The sequence below is a fragment of the Serinus canaria genome, chromosome 3 (assembly GCF_022539315.1).
Source record: "Serinus canaria isolate serCan28SL12 chromosome 3, serCan2020, whole genome shotgun sequence".
In the NCBI taxonomy this organism is placed as follows: domain Eukaryota; kingdom Metazoa; phylum Chordata; class Aves; order Passeriformes; family Fringillidae; genus Serinus; species Serinus canaria.
Window position 1 is genome coordinate 7,283,872 of NC_066316.1, and position 12,113 is coordinate 7,295,984.

General features: G+C 42.6%; 1 protein-coding gene across 3 annotated transcripts in view; it reads right to left on the minus strand.

The window, feature by feature from the left end:
* Positions 1-12,113, minus strand: part of TP53BP2 (tumor protein p53 binding protein 2) — a 56,127-nt gene that overhangs the window by 37,527 nt on the left and 6,487 nt on the right. The window contains exon 1 of one of the 3 annotated variants that reach the window (XM_050972195.1): positions 4,412-4,543. The exons of the other annotated variants lie outside the window; for them this stretch is intronic. The gene's annotated coding sequence lies outside the window, so the exon portion shown is untranslated. Of the gene's footprint in view, positions 1-4,411; positions 4,544-12,113 lie in introns of those variants that run through there. 3 annotated transcript variants of the gene reach the window in all.

A 12,113-nucleotide genomic window follows, 5' to 3' on the forward strand; every position in this document is an offset into this window, starting at 1 on the left:
CCCAGCTCCCCAAGACAAGGGTTTCTGATAAATTCTTGAGTACTTCTACAAATATTCACAGAGAGGGAAAAGCATGCTGAAAGTGAGCTCAAAACTGCCTGATGGCTCCATTCCTCCACCCAGTTCTTTGTCACTTTATGGAGGGGAAAAAAAACAAGAAATCAAGAAGAAAACCAAACAAAAAAGCCAAACTTGGAGCTTGTAAGGAAGGAAACTAGGAGAGACAATGTGGAGGTAGGTAAGATCAGTTTACCACACACATTTATTGTATAGTGAAGAGGAGCACAACAGGTTCTGCTGTCAACAGCACAAGGAGGTAGTGACCTAAATTAAGGGACAAAGCTTTCCAAGCAGGAACTCTGACATTTGGCTTTAATTTTTTTGTCACAGAACATGCTACCTTTCAGATGCAGTGTCTCTGACTCCCCTAGAGAAGCCTGGCAGTGAAGGATGTCAGGTGTAGCCAGGTAAGAATACCTCTTCATCACAATTACTGGGGCAGAAAAATATAAAATAAAAAGGAAGTTCCCAAATAGATTTACAGCAGGGTTATGTAGGTGTGTAAAACTTATCAACCTTCCACATTTAATACAAACCTTGTATTCAGAACAGGAATGCCACTGAGAAATGGCACAGGCTGTGTGTCTGCAATAACATTTGTTAATTCAAAAAATGAGCTCACAGATGGGAATTAAGAAAATTATACAAACCATGGCATTATATACAAAGCAGACCTAATTTGACCCTAGCTGGGCTGTTCACTCTTCAGTGTGCCTGTCTCTATCCAGTTGTTAATCCTTAGGATTTAGCAATACAGACAACTACACAGGAAGGATCACGAGTTGCCATTTCCATCCACAATGCTCAGGATAATTACTAATACATTAAGCCAAGAGCACTCAGACCTGCTGTGTGGGGGCCATTGCTGGGACTTGGGAGTGTCTGCATTACCTCTAGCCCACACACTCTAGGAACTAAGGAAAGGAAAAGCAACCAAACTGAAAATTCCCTAAAAAACATGCTTTAGACTCTTAAAGACTTGAAAGTAACTAAAATGTTATGATACTGATGTTATCTCCTCCTGCTTCCCTTCAGCTCCAGGGGCAATGCTGAGATGATCCAGTTCTGTAAGCAGTCGTGCTATTCTCACCCCAAACGGTGTCACATTTGTCACCACCACTGCCTGCTCACCTGCAAGGCCACCTGAGGTACCCTGCTGCCCACCTGGACACACTGGAGCCTAGGGCAAGCTGACCAGAGACTATCCATCACAGAGATGCCTCTTCCCAGGGAGGTGAAGAAACTGATGTGAACCAAATGCCTTCTGTGATTTCCCAGTGCTGCTCATCACCTTCGGTGGCTGCTGGGGCTGGCACCACCTCAACCTGGGATCCCCAGGACTCCCTCATGCTTCCCTTGGGAATGGTTCAACTGTGACATTGATTAACCACCTCACCAGTTAGTTTGTATCACTGTTTTATTGCTGCATGACAACAAGAAACAAAGGAAATGAGAGCTCTCAGGACACTTCGTTCATAAGCTGGAATCCTCACATTCACCTAGAGCACAAAACAATTTCTCCCTCCTCCCTGAAACTGAAGATGTCAAGACAGTTGTATAAACATCCAGCAATGTCAGAGGGGAAAAAAACCCCAACATGCAACAAATTCAGTTTCAGATTAGGCATAAATGAAGCACTTGATTAAAAGAAATAAGATGAATTTTAACCAGACCTTGTATTTTTTTTAAAGACAGCATGAAAGCAATTACTGAAACATCTGACAATTCCATATAGCCTTGGATGATGGTTTTTTCCTCCTTTACAAAAACTGAGTTTTATGAATGCCCAGCACACACACCAAGCATTTTCTGAACAGGACTCAGATCCCTAAAGTAAGGTCTCAACTAAAATATTGCCCTCCCTTTTCCCATGCTCACTACAGGTACCAAAAAGCTTTAAAATACAAAAGCACTGCAGTACTTTGGCATACTCTGGGAGAAACCAGGGGTGTTGTGTATCTACCGAAGCAGTTCCTTTTAAAATCCCATCAGAGATTCCAGCTGACTCTGCTCCAGCTTAGAAAATAGAAGTTTGCAGTTATGGAGCCACCAAATGAGGCACTTCGATCGGCTGCACCAAGGACATCAGAGGGAAGCCCAAGGTCACACGAGATAAAGCAAGGGAGAGTTTTTGCAAGGAATGACTGCAGTGCTTGACTTACAAACAACTGGATGGAAAAGCAGAGTACTGAACATAAAGGACCTCGTGTCTCAAAAAAGCCTGCCACTTCAGCCACAAATATTACAAAAATTTACACTGGTGTGAAGTACAATTTGAGCAGCCCCAGCACGAAATCTATCATTTTGCTTCAACTCCTATTATTTATGAATGATCTCCAACTACAGCCACCAAGTCAGGATTGAAACACACCCAGGAACAGGAAGGGAGCTTAGTAAGAAAAACAACCAAACAGAAGAACAGAAGAGGGCATCAATTAAAGCAAATCATGGGCCATTTTATAATCCTCCATCTCTCTCCTGCACAAACAGCCTTACCTTTGCCTGCAAATCTGACCTATTCATTGCTGAGCTCAATGGGATCATTTCATACAATTACACTCATATTAAATACAAAGGGTCTCCACAGCTGCAAATACATTTTTAACTGAAAGTAAAATATTTAAGAATGGCTAGCTCTGTTAAAAGTGCTAGGCTATGACCACACTCTATTTTGGCTCCTGCTTTGCTGCCACACAAAACAAAAATTAAAAACAAAATTATTTTTTAAAAAAATCCAAAACCAGAAGAAACCATTTCCAAAAACTAACCTGAGCAAACACAAGTCTTATAATTCCCATCCATCCAACAAGATATCATTTCACATCAAAGGCCTGGAATCACTCTTCTCCTTAGATCAGAAGGCCTCAATTATTGATTAAAGTGGGGGGGGAATAGAAATGCAATTTACTTTTCAGCTTTGATGATGTTTCTGCAAGGATCAGACTTCTCTTATTCCTTAGTTATTATAAAGCTGATGTCACACATCTTTGGAATTAAAAGGGTGCTAAATTGGATACTTTCTAATTCATACACTAATAGCATTCAAGCATTCAGGTTTCAAATATTCAGAAGAACACTCTTATATGGGGCATGATGTAAATTAAAATACACTTAATTAATTCCTGAAACTACCTGAGTTAAAAGGGACACATTTTCCCCCTCCCCACATTCCTAGGGAAAGATCCAACTCTGATCACAAAACATCAGCAATGGGCAACAATCAGCAAAACTCAGTCCCTTATAAAATATAATCAAGAAGAGAATATATTGAAAAAATAACAACTTAATGCTTTTTTTCACTATTGTCTGGATTCCTAACTTTATGGAGGCTTCCTGCACAGCATGAACTATACAACACAAACCATGGCATCTATTCACACAATATTCTTCAGCTTCAAAGCACTTTATGGCCAGGAAGTCATGACACAAGCAAGCAGTTTCCTACTTTACAGGCAGGGAAACTGAGGCACACTAGGAGGCAACAGCAGAGCCAATCCCATATTTGATAGCCAAACAAGCATACTGCCTCTGGAAAATTTGATTCATTTTGTTACTTTGCATTAGAGCTAATAACATCATCCTGTACCACATTCTTTATTAGCTACATTTCAGACTGAAACCTAATCCCTTCAAGAACTCATTACCTGTTTTGAAGGTTTTTATAATTTCCATAACACAGCTGTAATGATTTTAGCTTGCATAACAAATTTTCTCAGCTCTCATTTTTAAGGAGGCATTAAAAGACGTTCTTTTAGGTCTTTTCAATTAATTTACATCCTTTTCTCTAAATTTAAATCCTGAACTAAAATGTAATTTTAGAAGCTAGTTTTAGTTAACTGAAAAACTAGCAACACAAATTTTAGAATTAATAGATTAACTATCACATTTCAAGTACAGGTGAGAGAAATAACTGCTTTTACCCACAATTTAAACTACTACTAAGTCTTCCCTGATAAATACAAAACCCCTCCACACAGAGAGTTTTAAATTTAAATCTTGCATCTTACCTAGTGGGAGCAATGATGCTGCACCTTCCCAGATAGCTACAAAGAAATCAGTGGCTAAAACAGATATTTTTTGCTGACTTGATGCAACTTTCTAAACAACAGAAGACAGCCTGCACAGCAGCACATTTTCCTGTTCTGAGAAGCAGCAGTCAGAGCTGGTGCATGGTTACAGCTCTCCATTCAGTGCAAACTATACCACAACAACAGAGTAATTCAGTGATTCTTCTGCATGAAGTTCCTCAGACCCTGAAAACCCTTCTTCCACAGGCAACATCCTCCCTTATTGTGCCTAAAGATTAAGGTAAGCAAAAGATTAAGGTAAGCAAAGATAATAATAGACTTACTAGAACACAGGCACATGGGATGGCTGCTATCCCTGATCCTGTTCAATAAAGGGTTCAAGAGAAATGCAGAGTAAAGTTTAGTGCTTGCCTCCAGCCACGCCCGAACGCACGGAGTTCAGCTCTTGCCATCTCCTCACACACCACTCGATTTATTTTGCACTGGCTTTGGGCCATAAATACGAGAAAGGAAGTTATGATGCAAGGTAGGTGGAGTACAGTAGGAAGCACCATGGGATTGTTCAGATTATTCCCAGTCTATATAAAGCACAGCCCTTTTCCCTTTTCATTGTATCACAGCAGAAAACAAGACTGAGCTTTTACTCTCAATGGCGTGGTAGTTTCTACTTTAAACAATAAGTTTGTTATGCATTTGTATTTTATCTTTAGCAAAAATGTCAATTTTTTCCAGGACTTAAAATACAACGTACATCTATGTGCACTTTGAGGAAGGGATGGGGAAAATGAGCTGCAAGCAGCAAAGAGAAAGCTTTCCCCTTCCTTTTTTTTTTTCTCCTCCCTCTTATCCTTAGTGTAGAGAGAACAGAATGAAAGCCATCTGTTTATGGTATATGCTAGTTCAGCTGGGCAAAGGCTGTAGCACAAATGCCACATTACATCTCACTATCATGCATCTGAATCATCCTGATGGGAATCTGAAGAGCTGCAAGGGAAACAGCCCAAGTTCTGGCCAAGTATTGTTACTGTCTGAAATTAATGGATGGATGGATGTTTGCTCTCATTCTACTTCATGGACTGCAACCTCAACAACAGAACTCAGCACTGCAGCTCAGACTTACTAATGAGGAATATGCAATAACAATTTTCCTGCCAAATCTTGTAGAAAATCATTATCTTAGATTAGCAATTTTGATTTTGTGAAGTCTATCAGGACTGGTAAACACAGGATTCCTGTTCCTGACCTACATCCCCTCTTCTTTCAGCTGAGCATTATGCACCCAGTCTTTCAGAGAGCTTTCCAAACAGAGACTTTTACTTTGAACCCAAATTACGTTTTCCAGCTTGACATTTTTCTTCAGGCATTTTCATACACAAGAAAGCAGAAGTCCTCCCACAAGCCAGACACCAGAAAGGTCTATGCAAATAAAGCTCACTGTTTTGGATGAACACTCAGCACAGGAGCAACCCAACTCCCCATTCCTTGGCTGAGCCACCACGTATCACACAAGGCAAGAAAATCTCAAACAAAGGTGGCTTTTAAAGCCACCCATACTTTTATACTCCAAGTGTCTATTGCAACACCAGCATTCAGTAGGAAAAAAAAAAATCCAAAACTTTGTAGTGGGTTGACCCTGGCCAGATGCCAGGCTGCCACCAAAGCCTCTCTATCACTCCCCTCTGCAAATGAATGAGGGAGACAAAACATAATGAAGGATTCATACATTCAGATAAGAAGCTGGAGATCACTCCCCAAATAATGTCACAGGCAAAACAAATTCATATTAGGGATATTAATTGGATTTATGTTTTAAAAACTCAGAACAGGAAAATAAGAAGTACAATAAGACCTTTCCCCCACCTTTCCAGCTCTAGCTCTTTCCCCCCAGCAGTGAAGGGAGATGGGAATAGGGATTGTGGTCGGTTCATCCCATGTTGTTCCTGCTGCTGCTCAGGGATAGGAGTCCTTCCCCTGCCACAGTGAAAGGTCCCTCCCACGGGATAAAGATCTCCATGAACTTCTCCAGTGTGAGTCCACCCCAGGAGAAGAGTTCTCCACAAACACTCTTCCAGATTCAGTGCTTCAGAGGCACAGCCTGCTCCAGTGTGAGTCTCCCACAGGGCCACAGATCCTACCAGGAAACCTGCTCCAGAGCAAGGGCTCCTCTCTCCACAGGTCTGAAGGTCTCTTCTTGGAGCCTCTTCCACCATGGGTCTCCCACAGGTTCAGAGCCCATTCACAGCCTCTCCTTCATCCCCCTGGCTCCAGTGGGGGTCTCCTCCATGGGCTGCAGGTGGATCTCTGCATCCCCATGGACCTCCAAGAGCTGCAGGGGCACAGCTGCCTCACCACAGGCTGTCAGGGAATCTCACTTCCAGTGCCTGGAGCACCTCCTCCTCCTCCTGAGCTGACCTTGGTGTCTGCAGAGTTGTTTCTCTCACCTGTTCTCACTCTGCTCTTCTCCAGCCATAACTATATCTGCATGATATCTTTTTTTACCTTCCTCCTAAATGTTATCCCAGAGGAGCTGCCACCATTTCTGACTGGTCCAGCCTTGGCCAGCAGCAGGTCCATCTTGGAGCTGGCTGGAATTGCCTCTGTTGGACATGGAGGAAGCTTCTGGAAGTTTCCCACAGAAGCCACCTGTGTAGCCCCCTCCCCACCAAAACCTGGCTATACAAACCCAATACAAGGATAAAAACCAAGCAAATTGGCCTGTAAGAATATAAAATATATTTGTTTCAGTAACACATGTAGGAAACCACAGCCTTTTACTGAGCACCCACATTTGCCAACACCAATCATCTACAGCTCGCTCTGCTCAGGTCTGGATCCACTTGAATTTGCACCAATGTATTTAAACAACTGCAGAAACCCAGAGTAAACAAACCCTGCATAAATTCTTCATATTATACCACACAGCAGCACATTCACAGATCCCTGTCACTGCCATCTGTGTAGCTCCTCTCCTTCAACATATTCCCTTCCACCCCAAAATAATCTTTCCCTTTCTCCCCAAATCCTTCCTCGTGGCTCCTCAAAGACACGACTTTTGCACTGCTGGACACTTCATCATTAACTCCTGCAAGCTGACTGTCAGAAAAGCAAGCCCACACATGGTGTTTGGGCTTGTACTCTTGGTGTCCTACTTGCAGCTTGCTCCTCCTCCTCCCGGAGCCAGCAAAGGAGAATTGGATCTTTGGAGGTTTGCCCCTTCAGGCAGACTCTGCCTCATCTTCTGCATTCAGCACCAAGTTATAAACATTTCATACAGAATGAAATTGATGTTATTTTCAAGCAGATAAAAAATTATACCATGTAATTCTTACAACAGATAGATACTACAAAAAAAGGGACCAGTCCAACTCATACAACATAATCACAGGGGGAGTTCCAGTTGCTCCTCCTCCCATTCTTCAGTATCTAAACATGGGCTGCTCCCAATGATCCTAAAGCCAAGGCAGCATCCAAGCATAATGAGTGGGGTTATAAACTCAAGCTTAAGCCTGAATCATCTCAATTTTCTCTACTTACGTCAAACTCACAGGAAGTCTTTGTACAAAAGAAAAAAAAGTTAGTAATAACTTCATAAAGGAAAATAAAAAAGAAAGCAGGCTGTTCTTGCTGTAATAGAGCTTCTCCCCATTGGGAATAAGTGTTATGGTTCCTTCAGCCTCCTACATGGCCAGAGGCCAAAAAAAGGCCTCAGTAAGTGCTCCCTGTGGGGACTCAGGAGAATTACACATCTCAAGACAGTCCTTTAAAATGCAGGTACTTCCTCACAAGGAAAAGAAAGCCCCATGTTTTTCTGGTAATAAAAAAAGATTCTGTACAAGACAAGACTCTTCCTGGAGAAAAGCAAAAATAGATGTGCATCAGTGATAAAAGCATATTTAACACCACCTACACCTAAACAACACAGGCTATCACAGGATCTGGCACCTTTCCCACCCACACCACACCTCCCACTGCCTAAGACACCAACTCTTCCTGGGTTTAAAAACTCTCCTTTTCTGCTTTTTCAGCCAAGGCATAATAATCTCACCAATAAAAAGACAATCAGCATTCACACCAGGAAGCAGCTCCACCTCAGCCCACCAGAACACACAAGGCAAAGTCACATTTATCATACAGCAAGTGCCTGCCCATACATCAAGCACATTTATTACTTAAATTCCATTTACTGGTATCAGGGGCTGTGCTGGTGGGAGCACCCATGGGGGAGGGCAGGGTATGGAAGTAGAGGAGAAGAATTTCTTTTTTTGTGAGTCAATGTATCTAAAATAGTATTTAAAAAAATAACAAGACAGCAGAAGATTTGTGATGTAATAGCAACATAAAACAAATCATGTAGCAAGTCAGAAAAAAAAAAGTGTAGAACGCTTATTTACTCCAAACCCAGCAACTTCACAGAGCTCTGTGCCAAACACTTTTGAAAACACATTGTATTAGTCACTCCTCCAGGAAAACAGCTGTCAAAACCTGTGTCCTACCTCCATAAAACACTCCAAACCAAAACACTCATGACACACACAGGTAGGTCAGAGGACCAACACCATTTCTGGCATCTGAAACAATGACATATTTAACCACACAGATTAATTCTAGTGCAGGAAAAGTCACAGGACACACTGGGCTGTTCTGTGATGCAAGCTGACCAGTCTGGTACCCTAAAATGCATTACTACAATGGCAAATTCAGAGGCATTTTAGCACATCACAGCCTGGGTTGACATCTCCTTTATGCTCTAATTCCAGAATGTGCACTTCAGCCATCTACCTGCAGGACAAGCAAAAAACAAACCAAACTAACCCAAACTAGGAATTTCAGACCACAGAGCACAATAGTGTGCCTATTTATCACTTTCAAAACCTGCTCCGTCTTCCTACATGTTTGCTGTTACAATGTAGAGGCTTCCTTGTTACATCTTCTAAATACCTCCAGAGTAAATGATATATTTTTGTTAGTCCAACCTCATCCCTGCAGTGAGTGACAATACACAAAGATGGTGGAGAAATTCCCCTTATTACCAACTCTCAAGGGAGGGTATCTGGCATTCACATTCTCTGAAAAAATTCCTTCACCCAGGATTTTTCTCCTGGGAAGCTGAGAAGCCTCATAGAAAAGGAAAATAATTCTTAGCTCATTTGCTTCTCCTGTGTTGTGCTCACATGTGGAATGTGTTTGGAGATTGTTTACCCACAGGTGATTGTTCCATTGGATTCTGGTGTGTGAGTTGTTTTGACTCTGGCAAATTGGGGCCAAGCTGTGTCGAGACTCTGGAAAGAGTCATGAGTTTTCATTATTATCTTTTTAGCATTCATTAAGTATCCTTTCTGTATTCTTTAGTATAGTATTCTTTAATATAATATAGTATCATAAAGTAAAATAATAAATTAGCCTTCTGAGAACATGGAGTCAGATGCTTCATTCCTGCTTTGTTGGGGCATTCCCTGCAAATACCATATCCAGGAAGAGGATAAGGTATCATCTGACAGCTCCTAAATGGAGAGCTGAGGCACAACCATGATCCTCCCAAATCCACCTGTTATTTCTGATTGCACAGCCCCATGACAAATCACTTCCACCATGGAAGTTTTTAGCTCCTTTTTGCCTTTATTTGCTACAAACCATCACTCAAGTCCTTACTAAATTCAAGGGGAAGCTATGAAAGACACGTGGCTTTGGGTGTGGATGGAAAGCAAAGGAACAAGACCATCCATTTGAGCAGCATCCTACTATTAAATCCATTAGGTGTAATGCCACACCACACCTTTGCAGAAGGGCAGCCCTTCCCAAGTCAACACCAGCTCTGGGTGGGACACACTCCTGCTGCACGGGAATGACCTTCACTTGTCACATGCAGGTCACTGCCAGGACACACAGCACTGCAGGCAACCAACAAAGCCACCAACCATGCCAAAGATGGCCAGCACAAAATGCCTGTGCTTGGTGATCCCACCTATTTGACAACAGCAGATTTTATTAATATTATTATTCAAAGCCACAAAGGAGGGGTTTTGTCCTGCTTCTGGGCTGCAACACAGAGGAAGTCACGAGTAACTAAAGCAGCAGCCATTCAGTTGGCACAGAGGACACACTGAGCATTTGCAACAAGACAGATGGATCTTTGTTGTTATTTTCAGGTTAAAAGGGATCAGTGGGGCTAGTCCAACATGAGAAATGATGAATGGCCAGACTGTCTCAGCCAACCACTTTACAGTAACAGGATATGTAAAACTACAGCAGAACTGGGAAGGAGAAATCTTATCCCCTTCAGTCAGCCCATGAGCCCAAGCAACCTGCTGGTTCCAACCTTTGCTCCTGTGGAGCTCTACACATTTTAACTTGTATCCCAAACATTCAGGCACTCCACCAGACACTGCAGAAGGGTGGCAGATTGTAGAGCTGATCACAGTCTGACAGGTTTTATTTAAGTGCTGCTCACTCCAGGCAATAGCTGGCTCTGTGCAGACACACCAGCTGAGAAGTGAAGGGAGAACAGTTCAGCAGGGCAAGGCAGCAGAGCTTGCTGGGTGGCTTTTGGCTTTATAGGTTGTTACCAAAGTCATGACAGTGAACAAGACAGTGTTGTACAGAATGGTGGTTGCTTAGGTGATGTCACACCTATTTTAAATGAATTAAACAGAGCAGAGTTTAAACAAATAACATTCATATTATGCCAGGCTCCTCTCGCTTCAAGAGCTTCAGAAGTTGTCCCTTTCAGCCTGGTGCTACTTGGCTGCTCATTCAGCTTCCCTGGAGGTAGAAAACCTTCTCTTAGCCAAGGCTGCTAAATACTATTTGCAAGAGAAGCACCCTAAATGACAATGTTTTTTGTGCAACGCTGGTAAATCACTCTGAGAAGGGCCTTGTGGGCAAGACCTACAGACAGCACAGAGGCACAAGAGTGTAGAGGCAAGAAGCACAGAGTGCTGTGTCCATGGCTTCCCTGCACAGACCCTTCCTTGCAGCACAACGTTCTCAAAAGGCTGGAAGATGCAGCATGGAGAGGCCACAGGGCAGCATGACAGGACAGTGACACTCTTCAGGAACACAGCCTGGACATGAGCCATGGCAGAGTCCCTTTGCCACCTTGGTATTTCACAGGACAGCTCCCTGCCATTCTCCTGGGAGGTCTGATCCACTTGGCCTGGTCTCTTGCACTCTGTCTTTCAGACTCAGTGACAACTCCCTCAACTCCACTACAGCCAGAAATCAGTCATTCCCTGCTATGGAATGAGATTCTCCTGAACACTTGCTTATGTTGAGAGACACACAGCTGTACTAGAGCTGAGACCAGAGAAGCTCTAACAAATGCCATCCTTTAGAGGGTCTTCCCTGGTTTAGGATATCCAAAGATGGCAGAAAAGGGTTTCACTTGTCTGGAGAAATCAGGCAGGAGCTAACAATCACTGCTCTGTGTGATTCAGATAGTGACCTAGGTAAGATTCTGCATTCAGGACAGAAAATACCTACTGAGAGAGCAGACTGAAAAAAGGTCTGTGCACACTCCTGAAAAAAGAGAGAGAAAGTGCACTAGACAAGCCACTACCCTCAGGCAGCAGGGAAATTAGCAAGTTATAACTGTGCACAGGTATGACAGAAACAGCTGAGTAAAAGACCCAGCAACAGGGAGTAAAAGCCCTCCTCTAAATTCACATTATTTGCTAGCTTAGCCAAGTTGCACAACTTCAGCTTTGTTCAGCAAAACTAAGGAATAGGAAGGTGAGATTCCTGTGTCTTGCTGAAGAGGCTTGTGGCTACTGAAATTCAGGAAGGGGACAGTCACCTTGTAGAAGGTGAAGCCTCCACACCTTGAGAATACAAGGGTAAACTACAGCAGTGCTTATGTGGAGCCTTCCAGCTCCTTGTTCACACACTCACAGGCTGCTGCTACACTGGAGCTACTGTGGTTTGGTACAGCTCAAATATATTAAACAAAAAACAGAAAAAAAAAAGGATTTTACTCTTTTAAATAACAGAAGGAAAATTAAGTGAGAAAAATACACAATTCTAGAGACT